The sequence below is a fragment of the Rhipicephalus microplus genome, chromosome 7, assembly GCF_043290135.1.
Source record: "Rhipicephalus microplus isolate Deutch F79 chromosome 7, USDA_Rmic, whole genome shotgun sequence".
Taxonomy (NCBI): Eukaryota; Metazoa; Arthropoda; class Arachnida; order Ixodida; family Ixodidae; genus Rhipicephalus; species Rhipicephalus microplus.
Genome location: NC_134706.1, coordinates 83,362,958 through 83,386,288, shown reverse-complemented (window position 1 = coordinate 83,386,288; position 23,331 = coordinate 83,362,958). Strand labels below are relative to the sequence as shown.

The window sequence follows — 23,331 nt, the reverse complement described above, 5'->3', positions numbered from 1 at the left end:
GCGTCCAGAGCATATTGTGAAGTTGGAGCTGCTGGTAACGGAATCGTCGTATCGAGGGGTAATGTGGGTTCGCGGCCGAACAGCAAGAAAAAAGGGGAGTAACCAGCCGTGTCGTGGCGCGAAGAATTGTAGGCAAATGTCACGTATGGTAAAGCGATGTCCCAGTCAGAGTGATCTGAGGAAACGTACTTTGCAAGCATGTCAGTTAGGGTTCGGTTCAGGCGTTCTGTGAGGCCATTTGTTTGCGGATGGTACGACGTAGTGAGCTTGTGGCGTGTTGCACAAGAGCGTAGAATGTCCGCTATGACTTTCGATAGAAATGTGCGGCCTCGGTCCGTGAGCAGCTGGCGTGGAGCACCATGTTGCAAGATCACGTCGTGTAGAAGAAAATCGGCGACGTCAGTGGCGCAACTTGTTGGAAGGGCGCGTGTGATTGCGTAGCGTGTGGCGTAGTCTGTGGCCACAGCTATCCACCTGTTGCCAGCAGAAGACAGAGGAAAAGGGCCGAGTAAGTCCAAGCCGACGCGAAAGAAAGGTTCAGTAGAAATATCGAGTGGTTGAAGGCGCCCAGCCGGAAGCGTCGATGGTGTTTTGCGGCGCTGACATTCCTCACACGCCGCGACGTATCTTCTGACGGACCGTGCCAGACCTGGCCAATAGAAGCGACGGCGAATCCGGTCGTATGTGCGGGACACACCCAGGTGACCGGCAGTAGGAACGTCATGAAGTTCGTGGAGTACAGCCAAGCGGAGGTGTTTGGGTATGGCAAGCAGCAGAGATGGGCCGTCTGGATGGAAGTTATGCCGGTATAATGTGCCATTCTGGAGTACGAACGAGCGATAGGATCGGTTCGATGGGGAGGAGTCGAGGCGCTCAATGATAGCTCGTAGGGCTGCATCACGGCGTTGCTCGTCGGCTATGTGGTTCAGTTGAGAAACGGAGCACACGCAGGCGTCGTTGTCAGGTATGGTGGCCGATGGGTCAACTGGATAGCGAGAAAGGCAATCGGCGTCCTGGTGCAGGCGTCCAGACTTGTATATCACAGAAAAGGTGTATTCTTGCAGTCGCAGAGCCCAGCGACCAAGTCGACCTGTAGGATCTCTTAAGGATGAAAGCCAGCAGAGCGCGTGGTGGTCGGTGACGACGGAAAAGTGAGTGCCATATAAATATGGACGGAATTTTGAGACCGCCCAGACAAGAGCAAGGCATTCTCGCTCTGTGATCGAATAGTTACGCTCTGCAGGTGTAAGGAGGCGGCTAGCATACGCGATAACGCGGTCGTGTCCCTGTTGGCATTGGGCGAGAACGGCTCCGATACCGTGACCACTGGCATCAGTTCGGACCTCAGTTCGGGCAGATGGGTCAAAGTGGGCGAGGATAGGGGGCGTCGTCAAAAGTGTTATGAGGTGAGAGAAGGCGGCAGCTTGAGTGGACCCCCACGAAAATGGAACGCCTTTCTTCAAAAGATCGGTAAGTGGTTGGGCGATTGCCGCAAAATCTTTCACGAACCGCCTAAAGTAGGAGCAAAGTCCCACAAAGCTCCGGACATCTTTGGCGGATTGGGGTACTGGGAAATTCGTGACGGCACGAATTTTCTCAGGGTCCGGTCTCACACCAGAAGCATCGACAAGGTGGCCCAGCACGGTAATCTGTCGGCGGCCGAAGTGACACTTCGAGGAGTTCAACTGGAGGCCAGCTTTGCGGAAGACGTCGAGAATGGCCGACAGACGCTCAAGGTGGGTCTCAAACGTAGGTGCAAATACGAGGACGTCGTCTAGGTAACACAGGCATGTTGACCATTTGAACCCGTGTAGCAGAGAGTCCATCATACGTTCGAACGTGGCGGGGGCATTGCATAGGCCGAAGGGCATAACCTTGAATTGGTATAGGCCATCTGGAGTGATGAAGGCGGTCTTTTCTTGGTCTTTCTCGTCTACGGCAATCTGCCAATAACCAGAACGAAGGTCGATGGATGAAAAGTAGCGTGCGCCGTGGAGACAATCGAGGGCGTCATCAATACGTGGTAAAGGATACACGTCCTTTTTGGTGATTCGATTTAGATGCCGGTAATCGATGCAAAAACGCCATGTGTTGTCCTTCTTTTTAACCAGGACGACGGGTGACGCCCATGGGCTTGATGAGGGCTCAATAATGCCTTTAGTTAACATCTTATTCACTTCAGCTTGAATAATCTGGCGCTCCGACGCGGACACGCGATACGGTCGACGGTGAATGGGAGCAGCATCACCGGTGTTGATGCGGTGCTTTACAAGAGAAGTTTGGCCGAGTGGGCGGTCGTCAAGGTCGAAGATGTCACGGTAGGAAGCTAGAAGGCGTGCGAGAGCGGCTGATTGCGCTGGGGGAAGGTCAGGGTCGATCATGGGACGTATTGACATGTCGAGGCATGTGGCATCGAGTGGGCGACAAGGAAAATTGGGGCATGCGTCGGCTGCGAAAGTGGTGACGTGATCATCGGCTAAGGACCGCAACGTGGCAATTAGGATGCCTTCAGGGAGGACTTGCTTTGTGAAGCCGAAATTTATGACGGGTAGACGGGTCCGGTTGGAGGCTACAGTTACGATGCAGTGAGGGACGGTGACGTCACGTGCCAGTAGGACATCAGGAATCGGCGTGACGATGTAATTCCCATCCAATACGGGTGAGGTCGTGGCGAATTCGGTGAATGTGAGGGCTTTAGGCGGTAAGCGGAGGAAGTCTGTGGCAGAAAGGCCGTGTTGAGGTTCAGGGTGAATATCCGGCTGAAGAGGAAGGTCTAAGCAAAGAGTACCAGAGGAACAGTCGATCAGAGCAGAATGGGTCGACAGGAAGTCCATCCCTAAGATGAGGTCATGAGGACAGTTCTGGAGCACCGTGAATAGAACAGGGATGTAACGGTCGGCGATGCGTATGCGAGCTGTACACATGCCAATGACAGGAACAGTGCCGCCATCGGCCACACGTACAGCTTCGGTAGCAGGGGGCGTGAGTACTTTTCTTAAGCGGCGACAAAGATGAACGCTGATTATGGACACATGAGCGCCAGTATCGACTAGTGCCGACAGAGAAATACCGTCCACGTGTACATCGACAAGATTTTTGTTCGTATGAAGCGTCAATGGAGGGTTTGGTTCAGACAGGGATGATGCAGCACTACCTCCAGGGGCTGCACTGTCTAGTTTTCCGTCGGGTACGATGAAAAGTTAGGCGGCGAGTGATGGCGGCGTGGCTGGGGCGACGGGGAACGACGACGTTGAGGGGACGGAGAACGAGCAGGAAGGCGGCTGTTAGACGTGTCGAAAGCAGGGGCGGTACGGCTGGACGAATACCGGCGAAGATCTTCATATGGGCTATAAGGTGCGAAAAACTGGCTCCTATGTGGCGGCGTCCAGGAGGCACGGCAGTAGCGGGAGACATGTCCAACGCGGTGGCACCGGAAGCAGATCGGTTTGTCGTCAGGAGTTCGCCATTCCGCCGGGTTGCGAGATCGTGGAGCAACAAATGGGTCACGTCGAGGTGCATTAATGGGAATTGGTCTGGAGGAGGGGCAAGAGATGGGGCAAGCATCAGGGAACCCGCGGTTGGCGAATTCTTGTCGTACGACCGCCTGAATAACGGAGATCGCGGGGGTTGTCGGTATCGTATGTTCGAAAGAAGTGGGCTGAAGCGGCGCTGGACTTGCTGCTTCAAGTTCCCGTCGAACGATACGCGTTACACTCTGCTCAAAGGGCGGTGTGACGGTAGAATCGGAGCAGGTGGACGTAGCCGCCGTGTTTGGCAACCGAGAAAAAGGAGGGCGCACCCGACGGCTTTTTGCTGTTTCGAAACGGCGGCATTCTTGAATTACACGGTCGATGGTCGAGACGTTAGTGTACACCAGCAAATTGAAGGCGTCGTCCGCGATCCCCTTCAAAACGTGTCCAACCTTTTCAGCCTCAGACATCGCCTCGTCCACTTTTCGGCAAAGAGCGAGAACTTCTTGGATGTATGACACATACGATTCAGTTGGCGACTGGACACGGGTAGCCAGCTCCTGTCGTGCAGCTGCGTGGCGACCGGTCGGGTCCCCAAAGATGTCACGTAGCTTCTCCTTGAACGTGTCCCAGCTGGTGAGTTCGGACTCATTTGTCTCGTACCAGACACGCGGGGTTCCGTCCAAGTAGAAGAGAACATTAGCGAGCATCATGGTAGGGTCCCAACGGTGAGTTTGACTGACCCGTTCATAAAGGCGAAGCCATTTGTCGACGTCGAGGCCAGGTTGCGCAGAAAATGTCCCGGGATCACGTGGTGTTTGGACGGCGACAAAGGTTGTCGGAGAAGCCGCAGATGATGAAGCGGACGCGTTGTCACTGGAAGCCATGGCGGGAAGCTGGAGGATGCGGCCACTGCGGAGCTGCGTGGTGAGGACGGGGATCGTTCCACCTCCACCAAATATGTTACGTGAGTAACGAGACAAAGTATTGCGAATATATTCGAAAAATATATTTGCAAGAGCGGTTGCAGCACTGGCCAGTCTGGCTCCGAGCTCGAGCAGCCAGCGAGCCTCATCTTCTTCGTCGGGCGCACACGCGCATTCGCACTATGGTTTGTGGCAGCCTACAGGTAGCAATATTAAGAATCCGTCCAGTGCGAGCGTTGTTACAAAGGTTCGTCGCATGCTGCAATTGCATTCTCTCTTATCTCGTCCCGACGCATGCACTGGAAGATAGGCAGGAAGGGGTGGCAGGGGCAAAAAAACTACATCACCTGCGCCTCGTGACCTTGAGGACTTTTTTTTTCTTCGAATGCGCAGCTTTCTCAGTGTGATCGCACACGCATGCATGGACAAGTAGCGGCCTCCCGCGGCGATCACTGTAACGAGCTTTTTCCCTCCACGGCTTCCAAGATTGCGCGTGCGTGGCGCACCTGCAATCTCGGAGGCTATGTTCGCTCACAGACCACTTTTCGCTCACAACCAATGGGCCGATCCCGCCAGCGGAATTTCTGCGACACGAGCTCTCTAACGCTGTCGCGTTAAAACAAAGTGTGGCCTGCTGCGTGCTGACGAAGCGGCGGGATGGGTCTAGTTTACCTCGCGCCCACTCTGGCGCCATCGCTCGTCCTAGATAGAGTTCCTTTATTTGCCATTTTTAGGTAGTTGGATTTACTGTATATGCTACCCTTGGGTAGTTAGAGCTACTCTATATGATACCTTCAAGTGCATATGCTGCCTAAAGGTACGTTATACAGTACCTCTAGTGCTAGAAGAAACGCGTTCACCCGCATTTCTATGCGGGACATTAGGCCATAAATAACGCGTTTCGTAGCTGCACAAATTCTATTTTGAATTTTTATTGAGAGTACCTATTGCATGTAGTGTTCTTACTTAAAAGAACAGAACATCATTGTAGCCTGAGTATGGAACTGGCGTTCATCTTAATCTGTTTTATTTATAACTTCATTCTTCTCTTCTTTCCTGCCCTGGTTCTCGTGCTTCTTCTTCTCCTGTCCCAAGGCTTATACCGCTTCACCCTACCCGGTTTCCATTAATTACCCCTCCTGGGGTAATATTTGAAGACATCTCCAATTGAAGCACATTCAACTGATTCAGGTTCACCAGTGTAGCACACAGTCTTCACAATTCCGTTCTGGGTGGCTGTCTTCGTCACAGAGTAAGGACCGTAAAATTTGGCAATGTCTACTCCTATTCCTTTCGTCACTAGTACGAGGTCAGTGACTTGAATGTCCGGCATGTCTGTTCGATGCCTCTTGTCGAAACTCTTCTTCATTCGTTTTCGGTATCTCTCCTCCTGTGATTTTTCTTTCCTCTGCTCGACAATCTTCATGGTTTCCAAGAGTCCCAACTCCCGGTCTGCCTGCAGAAAAGGGGTTTCTTCTGAAGAAGCGCACGGTGAGCTGCAGCCCAAGCCACTTGTATAGGATCGGTTATGATGTTTCACGGTGCCTTCCAAAGAACATTTCCATCCACAAAAAAATTATCACACATCTTGATGTGCTCTTTCACGTCCCTTTTGGCACGTCCTGGATGCCTATTTGCTGCGGGATGGTATCGATCACAGAACTTGATCGATATATTGTGATCTTGAGCCCATCTTGCTAGCTTTATGCTCTTGATTGCAGGGCCGTCATCCCATACGATCGACAGCGTAGTCTTAAACATGTCTCTTTTGAGGAGGGTTATGACGCTATTTGCATTTCTTTTTCTGCTCGTGCTGCGACCATCCTCGTGCATTCATCAGCGGCCAAAAGAAAAGCTTGCGTTTTATTGACTACTTCCCGTTTCTTATTTAGTTCTGCGAAATCTAGGTGAACTACTTCGAAAGGCACGTTCAAGTGGCGAGGTAGTATCATAGGATCTGTAGGCTGTTTATACTTGACTTTGTGTACTCGACACACAAGGCAGGAACGAACGTACTGACTGACGTCTTTCTTCATGTGAGGCCATGTAAATCTCTTGACCAATTTGTTGTAGGTGCGCGAAAATCCGTCGTGTCCTCCAGATTCTAGGCTATCGTGGTACAAATAAAGGACTCTGGAAACAAGTGTTGGTGGGTCTTGATACCGACCTTCAGTAAAAATCAGTTGTTTGGGGCCTTCCTAGAGCTTCACTTCATTGATTTCTTCAGATCGCTCTGTGTTGCTTCGTACCATCAACCTTGAAAGAGTATCTGCATATGTCACGTTTCTTGCTGTGGACTCGACTAGAAGCACGTCGTCCCAGTATACGTTTATCTTTAAGTTCTTTACATCTGATCTTGATAGCAAAAAGTCATACGTCACCCCCTCTACCACCAACACGTTGCTCTCTATTTTCTCACCCTGGCAATCAATGTTTACAAACGCCCACTGATCATGTAACGTTACTTTTGCATCATAATTTTGTACCCGTAGGACTCTCCCACTATGCACGTGACGTGCATCCACCATCTTGGCATTTATAATGGACACAGGTGCACCACTGTCTACGAGAGCCATCATCGGCTTGTTTCCTACTTTTACGCAGATGTGAAGTAAGCTAGAGCAACTTAAAGAAACAGCCTCATTCGGAGTCATCGGGTGGGACTGACCACCTTCATTACTTTGTTTTTTTTTTCTGTTGAATCCTCCTGAACTTCAGTGTAGATATTATTCACTCGACCTCTTGGAGCGCGCCAGGTCAAGCTATCCGTGCTACTTACGAGGTGGCTCGGTTCTCTCTGATCGTGGCTTGACTAGTCCGCTTTACTCCAACTAAAACAGCTGCTTGAATTATCGGTTGTGCTTGTTTCCGAAGTTGATGATATGTTCTGAAGACACTCCAGGAGGTAATGTACAGTTTTTGGTGACCATATTTGCACCTGCTTCAAGACGTCAGTGTGTAATCCATGCATTATTAAGGCTACTACGGCCGTAGATAGAAGCAAAGGCTCAGATAGATTTAAAAGACGGCATTTCTCGAAGAAGTACTCGACAAGGGAGCTTTGCTTGGATTTGAAATTAAGTGCTGTACTCCATCTATGTCCTAAATTGCTTCCCAATGCGGTCAATTGTTTTTTTTCCACTGACTCCAAGAGTCGCCACTCTCTTTCTGAAAGCATATTTCATACCACTTAAGTGCAACACCTCTGAAGTAAACACGTATGTTAGTGATTTTATCCTCGTCAGAGAGCCACCTGTCTTTTTTTCAGTGGCATATTCGTAGAACTAAAGCCAACGTTCTACACTTAAAGATATACCATCGAAGGCATCAGGCTTTATGAATTTAGGCACTGGTTTCTCAGCATTAAGAGAGCTTATAAGAGATGTCATCATTTGGTTCTGTTGCCCAAGCTGTTCATGTTGCAGCTGAAGAGCTTTCAAAATGAGGCTCACCTCTTCCGTCGAAGACCTTGATCCTGAGTCTCTTCGACACACTGGTTCAAGAACTAGGTTGTAAAAGGCCGCCACACGCAAGTTCACTTTTACAGCACCTTTCCGTCGTAGTTCAGTTGTGTTAATGGCTGCCTTTCCAAGAACCAGGTTTACGAGTTCTTCCGAGCAGAGCTCACGAGGTAGGTCCACCGCTGTTTCATCTTGAACTTGGTACTTCAAAAAGGTGATCTTGTCCGTGGAGGTCTCATCAACGAAGAACGTCACCCACATGTTGGCTTCAATGACCGGCTACACCAAAATACTTGAAGATATGTGAACAGTTTGTCCTAGGAGCGCCAATAATGTGTACAATATAGGCCTCAATGAATGCCGTCCGTTTGTTTTACCTGAACTGTAAATATGTGCTCTATTGCTAAAATAATTGTTAGTAGCTTTACTTCTTCCTTCCATACGAAGCAGTCCCTTATGCATTCACTGAGGGGAATGGCCAAAGGGCCGGACACCTTTTAATCTTAAATTAAATTTTCCTGTTTGTCTTTGTTACAGACAATATGACAACTACGGCCGGTTGGGTAGGTTAGTAAATATGACTCAGTTGACAAGTCAGTTGCGCGTAAATTGCGTTGTTTATTGCGTCATCAGCTGGATCCATCCGCCGGCGTTTCCTGGGATGGGTGTTGTTCTTTTGTAGCCTAGCGCGGATAACCGTTAAACACAGTAGGGACTGCCGTTGGATGCAAAAGTCTAATCCTAAAGATCCTTTATATTCAATCTCAGTAAAATATAAAAGCCACACGACCAACCACTCGCTCGACTTCCGCTTGCTCCCTGACGGCACTTGCCGGAAAATATTCTTCAGCCAAGCATCCCGACGCTGTACATCGCACGGGAATATATGGTACATCAAGGTAACGTGTCTTCCTGCGTTAAACTTGCAGAGCGGCACACAGTAGCTTCGTGGAATCACATCGCTTGAAAACACCATCTGATACAATCGCGTGCACAATAAACACCACGCTATAGCACAGGAAACAATTGTCTAGCTGCCCACGCACACGGTCACACAAAGTAGTGGCCGTGCGCAAAGAAAGCATACGACAAAGCACAAAAACGCTCGACCCCAATGCTGCACGCACGGGTGTCTACTTTGAGTACGGGTGCAATGACGTTCTCCCGCACCCTGACGGTACTTGGCCAGAATTATTCCTCAGCCAGGCTTCGCGATGCTGTAGATTTCAGGGAAAGTTATGGTACTGCAAGCTATCGTCTCTTTTCGCGTTCGACTTGCACAGGAGCACACACAGCAGCATAGCAGCTAGACTCATTGTATCACACTGCCAAAAAAAAAAAACATCTGCACACTTGCACATAATAATGACTGTCTGCGAACACAAAAAGCTTACCGCAAACTGGCCCCTACACATGATCGCACACACACACACACACACAAAAGCACGAGAAAGCACACAAAAGAGCACACGGTCGCGCACGATTCCTCACGCACTCACATTTAAACACGAAGTGCCGTCCATTTTGACGGGTGAAACGTCAGCGCTTTCCTCAAAAAGACAAAAAAATGGCTGAAACTATGAACTCTGCCCAGACGTGCTCGTCCATTGACGGCGACCCAACGCTGCAGGACGCACTTTGTTTTTTGTCCAGCAACCGTGTTTGTACTGTGGAAGCTTAACGTACAGGGGCTGCGCATGGACTGTATAAAAGTAATCAAATAATTGCTACACGGAGTAATAAAATTGCGACAGCTACCAATTTAGATAAATCAGCATTGCTCAAACAAAAAACCAGAATATGAGGCCCTTGATAATTTATGCGAGTTAAAGAAAAGAAAAAAAATGGTGAGAAACGTTATCGTCATGGTTTACGTTATTAGGTTGATGTTCTTGAAGGTCAAATACCGGGATTGAATTGAATTGAATTGAAGTTTATTTGTCCGGAAATTCTTACAGGATCGGGAGCAGAGGCTAAAGGATATATAGCCTGACATGGGGCCTCTGCTTCTAAATACAGTTTGGCACGCAGGCCGCAAAATCTGTCGCATATGTTTTCAGAAATAAATATATAACACAACAAATAACACACAAAAATAAATAAATTACACTACAAATAAACCATAACACAACAAAATTTAGCATGGTCTTGTTACACAATTTCAGGGAAAACATTAGAAAATCACTTTATCACAAAAGCGTCATCTGGAAAGAAACTTTATCAATACAGAATGTAAAATAAAGCATAAGAAAAGAAACTACAACACATAACTCAAACTGATAGATAGGATGTAACTAATCAAGTACAGAAACTTTATTAAGCCCACTCAATATCATGGTTCTTAGGATGAACTTGATAATGGTGTTCGAAGGTACGGAATTTAAATCCATGAGACCGTGTAAACGATTTAACATTGTGGGTATTTGATACTGAACGTGTTGCTTGCCATAACTTGTCCTTATTGCTGGGATTTTCCGGCGTTGCTGACACATGGTATAATGAGTGTTGTCAGGCGGGTTCTGAAGACACTGTGGCTTGTTTTGCGTAATCCACTGCAGAAGTTTGAAATGATACAGTTTGTTACCATTAGTAATGCGTATTTTTCAAAGCGTGGTTTGGTTTTCAAGTCCCTGATAATACCATGGTACTGCTCAAACGCTCGCAAAACTCTTTTTGCAGAACTAGTAATTTTTGATAGTTTGTTTGTGTTTTAGTACCCCATACCAAGATACAATATGTCATTTTACAGTAGAAAAGGGCATAATATAATTCTGTTTGTAACCATTTTGGTAAGACTGGGCTGAGCTTATATAAACATCCAACGGTTTTACTGAGTTCTACCGTTGGTTTTTCTATATGTGTGTTCCATGTCAAGCCTTCAGAAAACCATACACCTAGGAACTTCTGGCTGGTGACTTGCTTTCTCTCTTTGCCCTCAAATAAAACAGTTGAACTATAGTTACGCGGCTTATTAGGTGCGGCAAAGACAATGTGTTTCGTTTTACTAACATTTAGTTGCAGTTTATTCAAACTAAGATACGCGGACCACTTTCGTAGGTAAATATTATTCTGGTGTTCAAGCACTAGAATGGATGTGCCGCCAAAGAATATGTTGGTGTCATCTGCATACATTATTAACTTGGAAGAACATGGGATATCGCACAGGTTGTTTATATAAATTATGAAAAATACAGGACCAAGAATTGACCCTTGTGGTACTCCTCTTGTTATGTTTAAGTAGGTAGATGAACTTTTGTTAATGCAAACATATTGATGGCAGTTTGTTTGATAGTTTTTCATTAACTCAAGAACCACACCACGTACACCATACCGGCTAAGTTTAGCCGTTAGTACTTCATGACATACCGAATCAAACGCCTTCTAAAGTCTATGAACAAGCCTATTGAGTACAGTCTATGTTTGATGTTTGTGATCAGTTCATGTTTAATATGAGCAAAGCTGCTTCACAAGATTCATTTTTTTTTGAAAACCATACTGAGCCTCACTGATCATATTATACTTGTCAAAACATTTGTACAAGCGTACGTTTATTGCATTCTCAAATACCTTAGACAAAACAGGAAGAACAGATATTGGCCTGTAGTTTGTGAATAGCCACTTATCACCACCCTTGAGGACTGGGCATACTCTCGTTATGTTCAGGCTGTCTGGGAAACTGCCAGTTTTGAACATTCTATTCATTATATAAACAATTACTGTAGCCATAATATCAGCTACGTATTTTAGCGGAGTTGCCTTGATCTCATCAAAGCCAGCGGCTACGTTATTTTTAGTCTGGTTTATTAATTCCATTACTTACTCTGATGTCACTGGAATAGTGACATGGAGTTTATAAGCCCACACTTTTTTAATGTAACACAGGGAGCTATATTGCTATCGTTTTTGTATTCTGCACTGGTGAGAAAGTAATCATTCATCTTATTCGCTGCTTCACCATCAGATAAAGTACCTGCATTAGTATAAAAACATAGCGGTGGTGGCTCTTTTTTCTTTGACATTAAATTCTTAACCTCGTCCCACACCTTCCAAGAGTCATTTTTTATTTTCGTAAATTACTTCATAATATGTTTCCCTCGCACGCTTTAGGTCAGTGTTCAACCTATTTTGGTACTTTTTAAACTCTGACAACGCCTCCAGCTTCCGTGACCGAACAAATGTGTAGTACATTTTACTTTTTGTTTCAATCATTTGATTTCGATCCGAAAAATTCAGTTTGAGCACAGTACAAAAGCAAGATACAGAGGTATACAGAGAGGCAATGCGTCTGTTACCGGTAAAACTGACAAAAAAGAACACTTGGCAAAGAAAAGTTATATGCACTTTTGAAACAGATATGTGTAATTCAATTATGTGGTTTCGCTTGCATAGATACCTGTGAAATGAGAGCTGCTGTTGAAGAATATTACTAAATTGTCTTCACTATCACTCCCTCTCAGAGTGACTATGAAGAAAAAGGGGGCCATTTTAGTGTCTGTGCGTCACCTTTTATTACAATGACCTATTCACTGTAAATAGGCCTTGCACTAGAGGAGAAGCCAAGTTTTCAATATGAATGTTATATATAAACAAAACGCCTAGCTCAGATGGCCGTAGGGAAGAACTTAACAAAAGAATTTTGCAACTTTGGCTTCTTTTTTAAGCAGCTTTTCAAATAGGCACATCGACGTTGCGAGCTTTTTCATCCTTCTAGATGCGAAATGTACTGATATCAAAGTACTAGAATTAGTGGGTCTACTAATAAACCCTTATAGTACTTCAAATACAAATTATTTGTAAAAATTCTCACAAATCAGATGCATACAGTGATGACAAGATGTTAAGATTACGAGCGAACGTATCGGAATACAGGCTGCACTATACAGACAAATATTGATAGAACTCGGTGAGCCCTTCAGTATGTCGATGGTAGTTGGAACCAAGTAAGAATACACGTCGCGAAAGTCTTTTGTAATGTAAAGAATGCTTTGCGGCTCCCAAGGCACCTGCATTTAGGTGGCGTACTGTGCAACGGTATTTCCAATCCTTACAAAACGTTTTGCACATCAAGGTTAATTATATACCTGTTTTTTCGTGTGCAATCGAGTTAAAAATCTTATTCATCCGCATCACAAACGTCTAAATGTCTCGCCCACGCCCCTCTTCGAAGGAAGAGCGCATTTGTGTTGGGAAAGAAACGTGCCGCAACGTACAATGCGGAAACACTCTGTCCGATGTTTTCCAATACCTGCAGCAAATTACAAGTGTTGGGGGTGGGCATCTCCGGGAAAGGGAATGCATTCACCCTGAAAGATTTCGACTGTTTCGGCCGTTTACGTTGAATAAGCTAAGAGCGCGGTCACAGGTTTCGGAGTTGTGCGTAGGCGGAGAGCGCCGACTATCTCGCGCAACGAATGTAGTCAGCTGGAACACATGATACGTTCTTCGTCGCTTACCAAAGCTGGCTAGACCATCAGCAGCAGCCCTTCAAATCCTGTACAAGCACCATGAGGTGGCATGTTCCTTATCGAATGTTCTATTATAATTTTTCGTTAATAATTTATTATACGTAGCTTGAAGTAGTGTGTAATGTACGCTGCGTCCCACAAAAACATCAATTGGCGGTGCCTCGTTGAGGTGTGGGACAGATTTATTTATTTATTTATTCATTTATTTATTTATTTATTTATACAATACTGCAGACCAATTTAATGGTCCAAGCAGGACGGGCAGAAAAAAAGAATGTTCACGCACATACAATGCCATGCACTGTAACAGAAACAATGAGGCTACAAAACGCAGAATTCACTTGGAACTATAAAATAAACAAGCCACGGTAAAACCGACTTTTCGCACAAACATAGCAGGGTTTTCAATCCGAATAAAACTAGAAAATCACGCACAACTTCAAGAAACATTGCTAAACCCGAACGTCAGTAATTAAAAGTTTCTAAAATGATCATGTTGGGCTGTCATAAAATTTCCACTAAAAATTCTTTCTGGCAATTTATTCCAGTCATCTACCGTGCGTGGAAAATATGAAAACATAAAGGTATTTGTTCGGGCAAAGAATGGGGATAAACTGTAGCTATGTGTGTGTCGTATTTTCCTCGTGGTGGACGGACTATTGAATGGAGTGGGTGATAATCCAGTCTTACACTTGATTAGGGATTCCATAAAAGCTAAGCGGGCAATTTGGCGTCTAATGTGTAGTGGTTGGATTTTATTGAGTGTCATGATAGTTGACGGGGAATCACTTCTTTTATATATATTATAAATAAAACGAACAGCCCTCCTCTGAACCGTCTCCAATTCGTTAATGTTTTTGTTCCTGTGCGAGTCCCATACAACTGCTGCATACTCCAGTTTAGGCCTAATTATGGAATTATACGCTAAAAGCTTAACGTTACTAGGTGTACCTCGAAGTTTATGCAGTAAAAGACCAAGTTTTTTTAGCGCTGAAGAAGTTACCTGCTGATTGTGGTCCTTCCAATCTAATCTGGAGTTCAATACGATACCTAGGTATTTAAACTTACTAACCTCCTCGATTAAGGTGTTTTTAATTTTGTACCAGAAAGTTATGGGGTTTCGTTTCCTGGTTATACGTAAAAGAACTGTTTTTGTAGTGCTAATTTTTATGCCCCATTTGTCGCACCAAGATGATATGTCACATAAAGCCCTATCTAGCCGATGTTGATCAGAAGCAGACTGCACTTCAGTATAAATCATGATATCATCCGCGAACATTCCAATATTCACAGTATCACCAACCACAGACACTAAATCATTAACATACAACAAAAAAAGCAGGGGCCCCAGCACACTTCCCTGGGGCACACCTGATGTCACTGTTAGAGAAGAGGAACAAGTACCATCGATGTCTACAAATTGCGTTCGATCTTTCAATTATGAATTAACCCAATTTACAAGTGTAGAAGGAATTCCTGCTTGTTTAAGTTTTAAAAGAAGGCCACCGTCCAATGCCTTCCTTAAGTCTAAAAACAAAACATCAATTTGCCCGGAGTGATCTGAGATTGAACTAAAACTATGAACGGCGGTGACCAACTGCGTAACGGTAGAAAATTCCTTTCTAAAACCATGTTGGAAGGGACTCAATGTTTTATTTTTTTCCAGTACATTAAGAATATGGTTAGCTACAATATGTTCTATCATCTTGCAACAACAGCACGTTAAGGAAATTGGTCGATAATTGTCAACAGTTGAACTATAGTTACGCGGAACTATAGTTACATGCTCATTTAGGAACTCCCTTTTGAAACAAAAACAGAGTTCAAGCAATAGAAGGCGATAATGTTGTTTGATTTGAACGTCTCAATACCAATAAAAAGCTGTCATGTGCTAGTGAAATATCTCAAGTGAACATTGTCCTGGACTAGTAGTGACGTTCAGTTGTTCGGTCATCCGCAAAATGCTTAAGCGTAACAAAAAGCTATGAACTTCTTGACAAGTTTATCACAGTAAATTCGTCATGCATCGGGATAGAACATGTCTGTTCACGCGGATATATAGCCAATAGAATCACCCATCCTATTGTTATGCTACACTATTGGCCCTTTGGAAATGCGATAAACATATTACCTAATACTTTAGATACAACGAAGAATTACTACATTGTAGTACATAGTGAAATAGCTTGTGGTTCAGACTATTGCAGTTGAGTCGTGTTAATTCAATGCATCGTCATTTATTTTCAATCATACATACAAAACCACCGTAATGTGGGCCATGTCCTGAAGTGGGGCTAACATGTCCTGATCCAGTTGCAGCATTTTGGATAAGGACCCTTTTCTCGTGTGTATACACAGCTCCCATAAGATGGTGGTTTCCCATTTGTGCACCTGGTGAAGAAAGTCAAATAGTACGTTTATGTCTTGTAATTGCATAGCCTCTAAACACTTTTATACAAGATTTATTAGTCGCAAAATGTAAATAAAGTTGTCCCTTGGTCGTAACCAAATATTGCAGTGTATTCTCCCAGTATATTTCAGTGCAATGATGATGTTGAAAGCACTCACCGCTTCACTGCATTTAATCAATATGCAATAAACTGAGAAACGTAGGTAGAGCTCCACTGGCAGTACGTCTCACGTGTCTGCTCTGTAAAGCCCTCTGCCGAGTATTTTGAGGCTACCACACCATGGTGCAAAGTTCTTAGCTTGATTGTAAAGGAGGGTAATCATCAAGCTACATGTTATATTTGCCAACTACAGTGAACTCTCACTGGAGTCTGCCTCAAGGAACCAAATTAATGTTCCATTTACCTAAAGGCTCACTAATTTGCATATTCAGGGGTATTCAGTAGAGCATTGGGCACAGCAGAAGTCAAGTCATACATCGGAAATTCAATCTATTTAGAAGTACAAATTGTATTTTTCATTTGTAATGTGTTAAAGCGCAAAAAAGACAAAGATAATCAAGGAGTCTGTGTTTTATTGCACAGCCGTTGGCGCAAGTTGTTTACGTGATTCAAAGTCTCGCAACTTTTTAATATATCCTACAGGGTATCTTCCACAGGATATTGGAACTTTTACTTTAAAGATATTTTGTTTATTATTAGTTTACAACCTAATCCGAACTTTTAAAAGTTCTCTCCCTGAAGTTTAATGACCCCCTGCAAAAACTTCTCCCAATAAATGAAGGCGTCGTGAAAGCCATGAACGAGAACCTCGTTAAAAAGATAATCTGAGATGCTTTTACCGTACTCAGCGTCGCACGCAGAGTTCTTTTAAGGGTTTCTTCAATATTTGGGGACAGAGCGGTCGTTGCGGTGCCAAGTCGATGACGTACAGTGACCGGAGCAGAGCCGCGAAACCGATTTTCACATGCAGACTATAATCAGCGTGGTGTGAATTGCTCCATCCATTTCCTCCATCTTGCTCTTCAGGACTGCTCGCACCAATTTTGCGCAAGCCTTCTTTATTAGACGATTGTCTGTGAAAACAGGATGAACGACTTTCTTTTTGGTAGTCCACACGCCTCCAGATCAAACGAATACTTAATCGCCAGTCCTTGTCATCTACTGGACCAAGATTCTCTACCCAGTCACCCATTCGTCATTTAGATGGGCTGATCGAGAATTTGTCACCGTTCAGATACTCCTGTGGTTGCACATAACAGTACGAATATTTTTCAGCGCCGCGTAACCGTAGGATCTCTGAAACATTTCGAATGTGTCTGTACTGTTATTATTCCACTTACAGAGAAAACTTCGTTGCATGACACTGCTACAAAAAAAAACGTACATTTTTTTTTCGTGACAAGGCAGCAGCAGATACCTTTGTGCAATGGCCTGGCCCACCTGACCACCGAAAACAGAAATCAGGCTCGCCTTGAAGCATATAATCTTCCAGACTTCTGCACTAGAGGCGTGGCACCGTTAGGTGACACTGCTGACTATCAAAAGAATTACAGCAAAATATGTTATGAGATCAAAACTCGGGTATTGCGCAGAGTCGTAGTTGTCCGCTGCCACCGGTGTCCATAATCACATTGCACGAAATTAGATAAAAAAACCTAGTACCAACGACACAGTGAGATTTGAACCCGGGTACGCTGGGTGGCAGCCCAGTATTCTACCCCTGAGCTCTGCCGGTGTTTGAGACTTCTTGGAAAACTTGCCTTAAGCAGGCTTGATGTTGGAAAAGCAATCGCATTATTACGACTTATAAAGCGTTTTAAAACAGCGAAACAACAAGTGGTCGTCAGACAATGCGAATAGCGTAAAAAGTCGGTCTTTCAATGCTCAAAAACATCACAAAAGCTTGTTTTAGGGGCGAAGCTCCTTAAGGCGGGGGCTGTACGTCCCCTGAATGTAGCCACCTCTCATTTAGTTCTTGCAGTGTTCACCACATCGCGGTACCATCCCTTATATGTAGCCACCTCTCGTTTAGTTCTTGCAGTGTTCACTAGATGGCGGTACTGTAGCTCATGACGATGAAAAGATGCAAGATGTTATAAACAAGACGGTGGTGCTCGTAGTTGATGATAAAAAATGCGAGATGTTATAAAATAGCAATGATGTCACATATGGCGCGTGTCATTGGTGGAAGGCAATCATTCGATTTAGTGCAGCGACGTACGCTAGGAAAGCGTTTTAATAAAATCGAGTGGGCGAAATGTGTGGAGGATTCATGGTTTACCAGGTGTACCTCAGAAGCTTCGCCCACTCATCATCATTCACTTCGTGGATATGGCGGCAATTTTTTTTGTTCAGCCATTAACTGTGGTGCATACCCATTTCAGGCATAATTCCTCATTGTCGTCCGCGACTGCATGAACAATTGGCAGAAAAGTCATCGCAATAGTTTAGCGTATACCACGCTTCTCAGAAGAATGATGAAAAATAGCATGGCGAATGTCGGCCTACTACCCTTAAGTTTTTATTTTTAATGCCGCGTAGTAAGCATCAAGCAAGTGTGCTTGCAGCAGTTACTCCATAAGTGTTTAGAAAAGGCTCTGAAAGAGCCGCTCTTCTAGCATTTGCTGTAACTGTGCTGTACCTTCTGTGGAGGCCTGATGTTTTATACAGTGAAAGCTGTAATGAGGTCACAACTCGGGTCACGCGCAGTTGTCCGCCGGCACCGCCGTCGCCGGTGCCCGTAACCACATCGCGCGAAATGGCACAATGGCTCTAAGACGGGTCCGCTATGAGTGAGTCCAGTATTCCACCACTGAGCTACGCTGCTGCTGGTAACTTGTTGTCCAACTTCCCTTTAGCAGGCTTGACCTAGCACCAGTCACACAGTGAGACTCGAACCCGGGCCTGCTGAGTGCCAGCCTAGTATTCTACCACTGAGCTACACCAGTGATTTTTTTCATGGTATTTAACAAAGTACTTGCGCAATAAAGACAAAATCAAGCGAACAAAAGTACAATCAAATCGCCAAAGTAAGCGCTCAAGCGTTACTCATAAACACTAAATGGCTAACACAGCGTGAGTTCCTCACATGAAGAGTTCTTCACATCGTGTTATACAAACAAAAAAGGGGTGAAGTCAAACAGTTCTCTAAGACGGAGTACCAGTCCGGTCTAAAGTCTAGCTCGTCGTAAATGTTTTTTTAGGTGAATAGCCATTTGAATGAAGCGTGCGCTTGAAGAGGTGGTGGGCTCTGCATTGCGGTCTTGCATTCGTGTCCTACACAAGCTGTGCATACCCATGAGAAAAAACATATCATATGGTACTTCATCAAGCGCTGCTGGCAGAAGATAACGTATTGTGTGAGAATTAATGACGAAACGTTTTTTCAGTGCTCGCTGAAGGACATCCCAAAACAGTATGGCATCTTTGCAGCTAACAAAGCAAAGTTCAATCGTTTCGGGCACATCACATAGACGGCAGTTAACAAACGGAATGAAAATACCTTTTCTTTCTAACCATGTGTTTACCGCCAATGTTTCAGAGTGGAGTTCATAGAAGAATGTTTTTGAATTCGGTGGAATGTACAATTTGCGCACTCGCTTCAACACATCGTGGCCTGGAAGATTGGAGTACAGTGAACGGTACAATGGAGGTGGGAAGAGTGTACTCAGTAGGTCCTTATACAGCACCTTGCGTGATAGTGTGTACAGGTATTCTACAGAAAAGCGAGTTTTAAGGAGCTGAACTGCGAGGTAAACCTCCTGCATGAATCGCCACAAGCATGGGCGTTCGGAGAAGTTGGATGAAACAATTAAATCTGGTAAGCAATCAACAAGTGTAACCTGCAAGAAGGAACGGATTACAGGATGGGAATTTTCCCGAAAAAAGAAGAATCGGGACACTATTTGCCATAGATAAAAGTGTCTTAGTCCTAACCCACCCTCACTAACTGGCTTGAATATATTATCACGACGCATGGGCTGAAAAGTCGAAGACCATATGAAAGTAGCGAAATTTCGATGAAAGCGTTGTATATAGAATCTTGCGCAATGAATAAGTTGCAATACATAGTAAAGCTTTGTCGCTAAGAAAGTATTGCAAGCTTCAGCTCTCCCAAATATTGAAAGTCGATAGGGAACAAATGTCTGGGCCTGTCGTTCAAGCTTAGGGACGCGTTCCTTGCAGTAATGCGCACTGAATCTATATGCATGAAATGGTACACCGAGGTATGTTGGAGGAGTTCTTGTCCAATTAATCCCTGCAAAGTGGTTCGGTGTACTACCCCACAATCCAAACCACAGTCCTAAACTTTTAGAGGCATTTAAACGAGCTCCCGATACTACGCCAAACTTTTCAATAGTATACACCCTATTTTCGACACTTGGTTTATCTGTGCGAAAGAATGCGACATCGTCTGCATAAGCCAATGCTTTAACTTCACAGCCTAATATACTAAAGCCACGAATGCAACTCGACTGTATTATGCTTAAGCACAGTGGTTCTAGATAAAGTGCAAATAAAAGAGGTGACGTCGGGCATCCCTGTTTTACAGAAGAGCGAATAGAAACTGGCTTCGAGAGTTGACCATTAACTATCAGACGAGTTGAGCATTCATTACAGCATAGTTTAACGCCTTTAAGAACAACTTTGCCAACATTAGCTTGCTCGAGAAGAGAAAAAAGGAAGGAATGACGAACACGATCAAAAGCTTTTGCAAGGTCTACCTGTAGCATTGCAAGATGTTTTTGAGAACCATGACAGTATTGAAGCACTGTTCGAGCGACATGTATACTGGTTTGTATGGATCGACCTCTGATCCCACATGTCTGATGAGACCCAATAAGGATCGACATAGCAAATTGCAACCTATTTGCTAATACTTTTGCAAACATTTTGTAGTCCACGTTTGACAGCGATATTGGTCTGTAGCCCTCGACGAAGCGAAGTTTTTTCTTGCAGTTGTTTTTGGTATTAACACAGTGTGGCTTTTGCAAAAAGATTGTGGGAGTGTATCCATGTCATAACTCATCTGAAAAATATTCAGCAATATAGGAGCAAGTGTTTTCTTGTAAGCTTTGTACAATTCACCTGAGATGCCATCAGGGCCCGGTGTTTTCTATAAAGGCAAATTGTCGATTGCTTGCTCGATTTCCTGTATAGTAATGGGCCCATTAATGACTGCACAATTATTGTCTTTCAAGGGGTTCACAAGAGAAACAAAACTAGTCTTGATGTGAGGGTCAAGATTATCACAGGGAGAGCTACATAAACTGTTATAGTACGTTTCGAACGCCAAAGTAATGTCTCCGTTGTTTTTAATGAGCACATCGTTAAAGTACAAGTCTGGAATAACTTTCGAAATCACATGGCGTTGCTCATCAAGTATAGCTTGGCGCGTCGGTTGCTCAGAATTTAAAGTGCGCTGGTTCCGAGATCTAATACATGCCCCTTGGTAGCGAGCAGCATCATATCTCTGTAGTTGGCACTTAATATTCTCAATGTCTTTGATGCACTTTCCCGGCATTTCGCATTCCATCTCATAAAGATTGCAAAGAATTTTAACAAATATCTTTTCATCATTCTTTCGATAGAAAGACTTAACAGCCCCAATTTTTAAAGCTATAGCACTAACTTTTTGTTTAAAAAGCTCCCAAGCAGCGAGATATGAAAACCAATCGAAAAAGATGAAAAAGCTACACGAGTGCTTGAGACTTGCTGTCAAACTTGCCTAAAGCAGGCTTAATGCCGGGAGAACAATCGCAAAAATACGACTTATCAAGCGTTTTAAAACAGTGAAAGGACAAACAGTCGTCCCATAATGCGAATAGCGTAACGAGTAGGCAGTCCGATGCTCTAACCTATCAGAAAAGCTTGTTTTTGCTCCCTACTAACTGTGGCACATAACAACTTGAGCCATAATTCCTCATTATCGTCAGCCACTGCATGAACAATTGGCACAAACTTTCCTGCAAGTGTTTAGCGGATACCACGCTTCTCAGAAGAAGGACAAAAAAAAACTCATGGTGAATGCCGGCCTACTACCCAATTATATTTAATAATATTGACCGAGTGGGTATAAAGCAAGTGTGCTTGCAGTAGTTAGGCAATGAGTGTTTCGAAAAGGCTCTGAAAGGCAGCTCTTCTAGCCTTCGCTGTTACTGTGCTGCACCTTCTGCGCAGGCCTGGGGTATTCTTTTTTTTTTCAGAAACCTTCGATAGAGACCCTGTATAGCCTCAGCAACGTTTACAACATCTGAACCTGCCTCTGCCATTACAGCTTTTTCGTCTCAGTCTTCTTTTTCACTTACGGGGCACATTTGAAGCTGTTTGCAAATATGGCAGCACTGCGCAGGTGCACGTGGCTCGTTTTCCTTTCCGGCATGACCGCTTTGCTTCGGCGGTGCTGCATGAACAGGTGACTTTTCCCCTCCACCGATGTATGAGTTATTTGGGAGCGGCAGGCATTTTAATACATTCTACATGCACCGGCTCCGCTAATACTCAGACAGCCGAACTTCATTGAATAGCGTGTGAGAATTTATTAGAAGGTAGAGAGGTCGACCTAAGCTAGTTCGCTCCAGCTCGCTACTCTACACAGTGGATGAGGGAAAGGGGAAGGAAAGAGAGATGAAGGGTGATGGTGGGGACAAGAAGAGGTGGTGCGTATGCACAGTAGCCACTTAGCATAGTACCCTACAGTCCAGTTTCTAGTCCAGTGCTTTTTATAAAGTCTAGAACAGCCTTTGTAGCAGTTTTTGACACTGTTTGGTCGTTAATTTCTGACAATATGTGGCTTTCACTTAATGATGTTCGTCCAATGCTTGCCAACGTTGCAGTTAGCATTTTTCTTTGCGCCACGTATCATGCACAGTCACAAAATATGTGAGCTATCGTTTCCCGCACTTGGCAGCGTTAGCAATTCGGGCTGTCCGCACGGCCGATTAGGTGGTTGTAGCGGCGAGTGAAGGCAACGCCCAGGCGAATTCGGTGCAGTATATTAGCATGTCTTCAGCTGATTTTATCTGGAAGACGAAAACTCATACTGGGGTCTGTTTCCCGCAGGCGCTTGCTCCGGTGATCTGGTAGCGATCAGTAAGTGGCAGCGCATTCGCGCATGAGTGGTCTCAACAATGTGTTGACGTCACTTCGAGAGTACGGTACTTTGACGTGCGTAAGAGCATTGTATAATGCCGATCTTGCTTCGCTATTGGCTGTTTCGTTGCCAACCAGGCCGCAGTGTCCAGGAATACATTGAAGTGTAGTCAAGTGACCGCTCCTGTGTGTTAGGTCAAATGCTTGGACGATTCCTAACGCTAACTCGTAAAATTGGCCTCTTCTTTAGCAAGAATGGATAGCTTGAAGCGCTGATTTTGAATCAGACAGAATCGTCCATTTACGCGGTGCTTAGTTGTTCACAAATTTTATGGCTTCTTGTATAGCAACAAGTTCTGCAACTGTCGAAGATGACCTATGATCTAATTTGTACTGTCGGGAAATACTGAGTTGAGGGATCACAAAGGCTGCAGCTGAGGCGGATGAAGTTACGGATCCATTGGTGTAAATGTGCACAGAGTCGCTGTATCGGTCATCTAAATGTG

At 44.7% G+C, this 23,331-nt stretch overlaps 1 long non-coding RNA gene across 2 annotated transcripts in view; it reads right to left on the bottom strand.

The window, feature by feature from the left end:
• Positions 1-10,148: 10,148 nt before the first annotated feature.
• The window catches only part of LOC142767527 (uncharacterized), a 78,831-nt gene continuing 65,648 nt past the window's right edge, over positions 10,149-23,331 (bottom strand). Inside the window, exons 5-6 of one of the 2 annotated variants that reach the window (XR_012884956.1) lie at positions 15,580-15,713; positions 10,149-10,409 (exon numbers count right to left, since the gene is read on the bottom strand). This is a non-coding gene — a long non-coding RNA (uncharacterized LOC142767527). Of the gene's footprint in view, positions 10,410-15,539; positions 15,714-23,331 lie in introns of those variants that run through there. The other variant, XR_012884955.1, reaches the window with a different exon arrangement.